Below are 9,481 nucleotides of genomic sequence, written 5' to 3'. Positions count from 1 at the left end.
AAATATCTGCAATCCTGCTCTGCCTGGGTGAAAGCTTCCCATTGCTCTGTGTGTGCACATGCGTGTAACAGGTGAAAGACAGCTGCACTGCAAAAGGGCTGCCCAAAGCGCCGAGCACAGCCTGAGCTGCCTGCTGGCCCCGCACCACGGGGCTGGCCCCAGCCATTCATCAGCAGCAGCAGGTTGGCAGACAGCAGATAAATCTCCCGGTGCACGTGTCCGCAAATAATGAACGCTGCCTTCATGCACTGCCTTTGCTGTGTAATCATCTATTAGCACTAATTGCCAGAGCCCAGAGCCGAAGTGGCCTTTCACATTAAATAATATGATAAATAATATAAAAGATCTGCTAAAAGGGCAGCTGCGGGAGAAAGCTCCTCCCTGGCTTACCCCCATGGAGCTGGGTGCAAGAGGGGCTTTGGACGGAGGGATGGAGGAGAGGGCCCCTGCAGAGCACTGATGTCCCTGCTGATCCTTCAGCACTCACCGTATTGTGATGCCAGAGGTGTCTGAACCTGCAGGTCAGGGTTTTTCAGGTATTGAAGCATCTCCTGGGCTCTATGGGGACATACAGACCAGCAGTGTCTCCCCCAGGGAGTGTAACAGAGGTGAAGGATGGGAGCTCTCCACAAAGAGCTCTGCAGAGCACCTCACTACAGGGCACAATGTGTTAAATGTTATCATTCTGACGTGCTTTATGAGGCTCTGATGAGGTGGGAGGACCCTCATCCAGGATGTTTATCACTTACAGCCTAACTGCGGTAATGCCACTGAAACACTTCCAGATGCTAAGTGTGCTGAGGGGGCAGGTTTAGTGACTTGGGCTGTATTTTGGGAGCCACACATGACGAGGGCTTGTTTGAAGGATTCTGGCTCTCTCCCCATACCAGGTTGTCTGTGCCTCCTCTAAGTCCAGCAACCAAACTGACCTCAGAATTGCAACTCCTCCAGCTATCCTGTCCACAAGCCCTGCAGACACCACAGGTGACTGCAGTGTAGGTATCTATAACATGATGGGATAGCTTAGATCTTGCTCAGCCATAAAGATTAGAAGGAATGCAAACTGATCTGCAGGTGGCCAGAAGTGTCCCTGTGTTAAAAGGAAGGTGTTGCTGTAGGTGCAGCTCACAGCACTGGTCTGAGCTTCAGCTGAGACACGACATCCCAAGAACATCAAGGTCAGACCAAAATTAAACCGGAAAAGATCAAGATAGTGGAACTTCAATTAAGCCCAGATCCATAACCGGGAAGAGTTCCGCACTCTGAACAAAAATCCAATAAAAAATAGAAGTGATCCCTTTAAAATTGGAGACTTCATTTACTCAAGTGACAAAAAAGGTTGTAAAACAAGTCAGCATTACGTTCTAACATTGTAGGTTGCAAAAACAGAGAACCTCACCCCCATCGTGGGGGTGAGTGGGTGCAGGGAGTGCACAGGTGTGCTGCAATAGTATTTCAGTCCTGGGGTTTATGTCCTTCACCGGGATGAGAAATCTCAAGGCAGAATCAGCTTTGGGAGTCCTCCGCGACAGGCACGGCTGTATAACGGATGGTGGTGCCAGCAGGGATGGGTGTGATGCATAGCACAGGCCAGGGAACATCACCTTCCTGGTAATTTTAGACTGTGACAGAAGAAAGATTTGAACTCACATCATTCTTTGGAGAGCAAAATTAATAGACCTGCGTCCAGTGCTCTCGCCCACCAAGCTTTGCTAAGGGCTGTGCTCTTCATTTCAGGTTTAAAAAGATAACACTGCAGGAAAAAGAAAACCATAAATTGGTGCTGCACCACTTTAAAGCAGACTGTTTTTAATCAAATTTGCATTCTGTGCTGTTGGAATAGAGGCCCAGTTTCACAGAGATCTCAATTTCTAAGTTCTTGTCAATGTATGGATTGATTGTGTTTTGAAGAGCCAATCACTCATATCAGGCCCTCAAATGGACCTGAACTCCTGTTCTCATCCAGCCCCAAGCAGGGCTCATTTTCCCTCCATTCAGAACATATTCCTGCACCTTTCTCCTGTACAAACACTGCACGTGCTCCTCATCACTGCCTTTCAGCAGCGGGATTTGTTTGCAGACCTCTCCTCTGGAGTGGTTTCTGAGGACAGCCTCCCAGAGCCTGACCTTCGTCTCCCTCCCACAGTGTTCAAATGAGCACTGCCCCAGGAGGGACAGAGCAGAGGGCCCTGCCAGGTCCATCTCTTGTTCATTTTTTTTGTGTGCTTCATTTATTATTTTTTGGCTTTTGGGCCATATGGATAGAGAAAGGGTTATTACACACAGGACTGCTGCACTCACCTCCAGTTAAAAGCTCCAGAGCCAGCAATCTAGAAAGCCTGGAAGAGAGTAGCTTTTGCAATCGAGACATTGCGAAGCTGGCACAAAGCACTGACTTCGTCCTTGGACTCATTCCTGATATGGAAACAAGTGCTGATTCTAATTTAAGATGTGCACAAAAGCCAATAGGAGCAGGAAAAGGAAAAACCCTGTCTAGATTTGTCTGAGGTGTCAGAATTCATCTTCATCCCTCCGATGGAGACATCCTTCAAGGCCCTGCCATGGGAGACATCTGCTGTTGTAAGGGATACTGTAGTCCTGCCAGCCCTCATGATTAAACCATGAGAGACTCAATTTATGCTTTTAATTTGACTTTTTCATGATTCCAATACTTTGTATGCAAATTGCTGTGTTCCTGCCTACCCTTCACCACCTTGTTAAAACCACTTGTCAGTGGTAGGACTTTGCTGCATGCCAGGACTCACAGCAGTCCTTCCCTGCATGTATTTACAGCTCTTCCTGGCTCGCTCTCAAGGCAGAGGTCAGATGCTTTCTTGCTTTGTCATTTTCCCTGAGCTAGAAGAGCCACTGCAATCATTTCGTTCTCATCTCCTGACCTACAGTAGCTCAGGTCAGAAGATTTTACCCACTGATTTTCCCCATGGAGTTCAGCAACATGGTTAAACAAAGCCACAAAGTTCCTCCCCAGCAGGGACCCTTCCTAACCCAGCAGCACGCTGCCAGAAACTTTTCTCTCCAAGTGCAAGAGTTTATGCTAGGTGCCCTTGATACTGGCTTCCAAAAGTAGCAACAGTGAGGCCAGACCCAGGGCACCCTCCTCTCGGGGTGCATTTACCAGCAGGGCTTTGCCAGCTCAGCTGGATTTGCACAGCACTTGCACTGCTGCTCTCTTGGCACTGGAAAAGGCAAGCAAGGAGGCAGCACTTGGGAAAACATTCAAATACTCAAATACCACTGGTATCTGCAGATCCCCCATGTCACGTAAAGCCTAAGTGTTCACCTGCCAGCTGTGCTGTGCTGCCACATAGCCTCCATGCAGACCATAGCAGGACCCTCAGGTAGAGCCAGGAAAGGTCCCAACTCAGTGAGAGCTGTAAGGCTGCTGGAACAATTAACAGTTGCCTAATCAACATGACAAAAATACTAGAGATATGGAAAATGACTACACTCTTTTGCTCCTGGCTGTTTAAGAGCTCCTCCTCTGCTTGCTGCTACCTTGATGTGTCATTAGAGATTAGAGTAAGTCTTCCTGAGCTGTGTTTGTGTCCTCCCCTTCCCTGTTGAGCATTTGATGGGGAAGGCAAAGTTATTTGCCAGAAAGATTTTTTTCCATTCTTGTCTGTGCACACATTCTCAGAGAAGTTTGCAAACGGTAAGCTTACCCACAGCAATAAGGTATGGATGAGAACTGGAGGGCTCTTGTCCCCAGGGTCACCCAGCCCTCCACAGACAGAAGGCTAAAAGGCACTGAAAGGGCTTTTATTGAGGCTCTGGAAAAGGCCAGTGCCTCTCTGCCCTGCACGAATTTCTCTCCACATTGTTTTCTTAACCCCCCAGAGCCCCTGCTGAGCTTCGCCTTGGCACTGTCCCCACAGGCCAGCTCCCAGTCACGCTGGTATCCCAGGAGCAGCAGCACCACAGCCGGCAGGGGCTGACCCAGAGGCAGGGACATGGGAGCAGATTGGGGACAGAGCCCAGGAGAGGGGAAGAGGACCCCATAAGTGGCAGTTAGGGGGAGATGCTGGCCAGAGAGGGCGCTTTGGGCAGCCATGACCACATCCAGTAGGGCAAGTTATGTGCTTGTAATAATATATTGCAATAAAGCCCTGCCACTGCAGTGGACAAACTGCTATTTGACATCAAAGCATGAGGACAGGTGGCTGCAGTGGTCACCATTTATTTCTGCAGGGAAACAAGACATTTTGGGCAGAAGTTAAACCACATAAATAGTTACTGATGATTGCCTTTGATTCAGGAGATAACTGAAGAAGTAACAGAGGGGACATAAAGGGAGGCCCAGGGCTCCTGCCCTGAATACCTGGGTGCAGCAGAGCCCCTGTCAGGCAGCAAGAGCAGGCTCCAGCTGCAGTAATGGTTACAATTTCTTGAGCTGTCAGGGAAATGTTTTGATTGCTTTTGCTGCATACGTCTGATCAAACAAGCCAGCAAGTGTGAGTGAAGGAGTCGGAGGGTGGAATAAGTAAAACACCTGAGAAAGATGTAGTGAAAAGTGCCTAGAGGCAAGAGAGATGAGGAAAGACTGGAAATAAGATGAGGACATAAGCTATCAGGATAGATCTACAGGATCAGTAATTGTTTTATCAAGAAAACACAAATGCAGTGCTATCAAAAATACAAAATAGAATTGAGCCTGATTAGTCTAAGTAGATGAACGGTAACAGACCAGTCAAAAGAGCATGTCTGTGTTTTTAGCCTAATTTCCAATGGATAGATAATTGCATTGTCTTACTGTAGGCTGTGTATGTACGCTTATTCCAGCTCCCAGATCATTTTTAACATTGAGAAACCAAGCTTGCCTTTCCCATTCACCCCCAGATCCTAATAAGAGGGGTCCAGACAGGATGACAACTCTTTCATCTACCTTGTGTGATAAGAAGAGAGCTAAGGGCTAACAAAGGGACTCACTGAGGTGTGTTTTGCATCTCTCTACTCATACCTGGAACGTAATAGGCCACAAAGAATACACAGAAAACAGGCACAGAATTTGTATGCGTTCAAAAAACCACAGATCCTGGCCAATCGCTTTTATTTGTGATTCAGCAGCAAGCACAGAGTGGTGATAAAACTGCCGTTCTTCAGAGAAGAACAGCGTCACACAGATGGCACTTAGTGCCCCAGTATTCTGGCACAAAACATGCTGACTGGGAGACAAGTCTGTTGTGCTCTTCAGGTCTTTTAGACCAGACACAGGAGATTGTTCTTTCCATTCATAACCATTCACAGCTTATCCGGAGTTTATGGAGCAAAAATAATTACAGTTGGATGCCTGTCACTTCATTGGTTTTATGCAGTTTCATCAGATCCACTTTGCTGCCCTGTTTTATTTCTGCTTGTTCTGGGCGTCCTAGGAGTGCTACTCCCCACACCCCACCATGGCCAGGGTCCTCAGCTGGGAGCAGACCGTTTGGTCCATCAAGTCTGAGCATCTTTACAGAGATATCTGCCTCTGGATGACCCAAGCCACAGCATTCAGCTGTCTTCAGGCAGGGCTCTCCACCACTTTTATTGGTGTCACCCCCGTTTCATCTGATTTCAGTGAAATGGCCTGTCACATGTTGGCACAATTGTTTTAAACAGGCACTCAGGAAACATTGGAAACAACCAAGTGGCAAATATGAGGGTGACTCAAATAATGTCATAAAAAGAACAATAAAAAGTAACAAACAAGCTGCTTCTGTGCTATGGGGATGCCTCTTGTCCCTCACAGTTCTCCAATGCAAGTACCATGACCACAAGCAGGGGAGGTTTTCAGAACACTAGCAGCCTTCCCACTCAGTATCACTGGGAACAACAAAGTTTAAAATCCAGGTTTGCTCTTGCATGGCAGTGCTTCACTGACTGCACCTCTGCTGTCAGACTCCCAGTTTTATGGGCTTTGGTTTAGAGATGTTTATCATATTTATATATATATAAACCTTTACCTCACAATTTAAAGACAAGGGTATTTTTCACAGCAGTCAGACTCCCATTTCTTATATTTTCACAAGAGTTGCAAGGAAGGAGAACTTCTAAATCACCAGGAAGCTCTGGCAACGCAGCCCCTACTGTGCAAGATTGCTTTTAAAAAGCACTTACTTTTTATGGTCTAATTTAGGGCGACATTGAATGTTCTCAAGAATACTTTCCAGTTCCTCCAAGTGTTCTGCCCTGTTAAAATGTCTAGAAGTCCTTTCCTACATTAATTCCAAGCCAAATGTACTGTGTGCATCTTGGAACTGTACCAAATGGCCAAACCTTCAGTCATCATTCCTGGGATAAATTACCTCTCCATCAGGCTGGGTATTAAATGAATTCTGTAGAGACACGGGGACCAGGACTACTTTTATTTCATATACGTTAATGCTGCACTTACTGTTTGACCTTTAGCAGCTACAGGAAGAGTTGTTGTGGTGGGGAGCAGTGGGGAACTAAATTCTTTTAAGATCCCAAGCTCAGCCAACAAGGCACAGCGGTGTCAGTGGCAGGCAGCATTTTCAGCAGCACATTTAGACATAAGACACTGATACAGTCTTCAGAGATACTCAGTGCAGAGATAAGCTTGTTTGTCAGGGCTGGAGGGGTCCTGGAAGCAGAACCATTCCTCGGTGCTTGGGCTCTTCTAAAAGGACCCGATATTACTGGAAGCTGCAGTGGATTCAGTGCAGCAGCTGGAAATTCAGCTCTTGTGGAAGCGAGGCCAGGTCTGCCCTGGGTTCTATCCATAATGGGAAATCCCCTGAACCTTTCAGTGGCCCTACAGTAGGCCTGCATAGAGCACAGGCTTGAGAGAGTGAATAGACAGCACTGTAGGAGGGCTGTGGAGCAGGTTTCCTCTCCTCGCCTTCTGTCCCCCGTAACACATGCACGCTGACAGTCTCAGCTTGGGTTGGTACCACGCTCGTGTTTGCGGGAGAAAGATTCCTCGCCCACCAGCCTGGCAGAGGTCCCTGCTCACCACCCAGGAGGTTCTGCAGCAACTGTCAGCCCCAAGGAGTGGGCTGGGAGCAGCTTTCCCTGCAGCAACCCTTCCCCACAGCACCCTGTCTGCACTGCTCTGTGGTAGTTTGCACCCATTAAATCCCTCTTGTTCTTTCCCAGAGAATTTCTCTGCCTCTGATTTATTTCTCTAGCCATCTGCTTCATAGTGGTGACGGATAGAGGATCTGGGAGCTGATAGCCACATTTACCCCCTGGCCAAGGCACTACCTCCTGAACACCTCTCCAGCATCATATTTCAGCCCTCACTGGACAAACTGACCCTACAGGCCAGCAGCAAGAAGATCCCAAGTCTGCTTGGGGTAAGAAGCCTTCCCATCACATTCCTAAACTTGTTTTTAACAATTCCTTTACTTTTCTGTGGGTTTCCTCCTAAATGATCATGCGTTGGGTAAGAAATGTAATCCTCCCCCCTTCTTCATACAGCACACAAATGCAGACCTGCTACGTAACAGAAAAAATAAAAGCTTCCCACCACCAAATAAAAAGTCTCCAGGCTGTCTTTACTTTTAAGTAAAGATTCATGGAGATCTTCAAGCAAGGCTTATGTTTAGGGTGCAAGGATACTTCTGACACTGCTATTTTATTTATTTTTTGATGGTGAAGAAACAGGAATTTATATTTGGGAAATAAAAAAGCTCCAAAGGTGCTTGAAAGCAGATCATTTTACAGCACTCATTCTTGGCTTGCTCCAGCTGTCTTAGAGGGAGCTTGAACAGAATCACTGAAGACCTGGATTCATTGCAAGTGGTGCAAGGAAGGGAAATGAGGAGCTCACCTTGTTACTCTAACACTAATTGTAAAATTGGAAGAGAGCTACTCATCTGATTCATAAAGTGCTTTGAAATCTATGACATACATCAGAGATGGGGCCTGTGACAACAGGATCCTTCACTACAGTTTGCAAAAAGAAGAGAAGTCAGATCTGGGGGCCAGTTAAATTGAGAGGTTTTGTGCAGTAGGAAAACACATTGGCTGAGAAAGCAAACTCCAACTCTTTTGTGAGGAAATCCCACGAGCTCTCCATAACACAAAAAGCAAAGGAAGAAAGAGCCTATAAATAAATCTATTTGACATCTTGAAGACAGGCACGGTTACACATCAGTCCCCAACCAGCAAGGCAAGGCAGGTGTCCTGGGGAGAGCCCAGGGACAGCAGCCCAGCCTGCCCTTCCCAGCAGCAGCTTATAGACACATCCTCAGCTAACCAGAGCAAGCATTTACAGAGCAGAAAGACAGCAAAGCTAAGACCATATCAATCACAAAATATTGAATCCTCACCAACAAAAAGCATCTCCTAAGGCTGACTAGGTTTCACAACTGATGGCAAGAGATGCCTCATGCTAAGCCATGCTTCCCTGTCTCTCCTACCAAGAGGAATAGTTAAAAGCAGTAATGCACGTTCCCACTGACAGTCATCTCAAGCACCTAAAAGCAAACAGTTCTCTCATGAGGTCAACCCACTGCCACATCTGAGCATCCCTGGTGATTTGCAGTCTCTTAAAAAACCCTCAAACATAAAAGAGATTTTCTCCTTACCTGATGCTTCTTGTTTCCCAGTGTCAAACCACTGCCACATCTGAGCATCCCTAGTGATTTACAGCCCTTTAAAAATAAAAAAGACTTTAGACTCAGGACAGATTTTCCCCTCACCTAATACTTGTGCCCACCCACAGGTCACTTGGGTGGATCCAAGAATACAAAGTCCCCTGTAAGTTCTTCTGAGTGAGACATACTTATGACAACAGTTTTCCCCCTTGGAACAAACTCATCTGAACCTTCTCCCCTACTAATGTGGGATTTAAACAGCCTCCCATAACCCCTTCTATGAGGTACCTCGGCCACGAACGCCACATGGAGTGCCTAAATGCAGAAGGCCTAGGTCACATCCTAAATAGCAATGATTTTAGGATCTCTTTCCTACCACGTTGCTACACTAAACAGGAGCTCACCAGCTGTTTAGGTAAAGGAAGCTCCTTTTCACCATCAGTAATAAGGAGAACCCAGCCACAATCATCCTCCAGCAAAAGGAGGAACAATAGAAAAATTGCAGATAGAAAAAAGTCAGCAAATACTGCAGATGCTTGTAGATGCCTAAGGGCCTCAGGCTTTGCTGTGTGGTCATTATAAGGGGTTGGCTATAGAAGGGCATGCTGGAAGAAATCTTAATTTGGGAAACAACCAATAACAAGGCAAATTAACAGAGCCTGGGAGAGGGTACGGTAGGGTGATTGGAAATATTGCTGATATTGAACTTGGCTTGCTTGTGCTGGGGCCGTGATGGCAAGGAATGAAAACTGCAGCAGGCTTTAATTGTATCTGTAATCAGGAGGAGCCTGTGCTACTGGGCTGAACCTTGGCATACTGGGTTGCCAGGTGTGTCTGTTCCTGCCCTAGTGAGACAGCGAGCTTGATGAGATGGCTCTGTGGGCTCTGTTTGCTGTGCACAAGTTCTGTCATCTCCT

General features: G+C 46.9%; 1 long non-coding RNA gene across 1 annotated transcript; it reads right to left on the bottom strand.

Annotated features, from left to right (window-relative positions):
* Nucleotides 1-1,298: 1,298 nt before the first annotated feature.
* Nucleotides 1,299-9,215, bottom strand: LOC137843719 (uncharacterized). Its single transcript, XR_011089638.1, has 3 exons — nt 8,969-9,215; nt 8,556-8,621; nt 1,299-1,753 (listed from the first exon to the last, which is right to left on the bottom strand). It is a non-coding gene; the product is annotated as an uncharacterized lncRNA (long non-coding RNA).
* Between the last annotated feature and the right edge of the window lie 266 nt (nt 9,216-9,481).

Source organism: Anas acuta, chromosome 23, assembly GCF_963932015.1.
Source record: "Anas acuta chromosome 23, bAnaAcu1.1, whole genome shotgun sequence".
Lineage (NCBI taxonomy): Eukaryota > Metazoa > Chordata > Aves > Anseriformes > Anatidae > Anas > Anas acuta.
The sequence above is the reverse complement of the archived record's forward strand: the minus strand, read 5'-3'. Positions and strand labels throughout refer to the sequence as shown.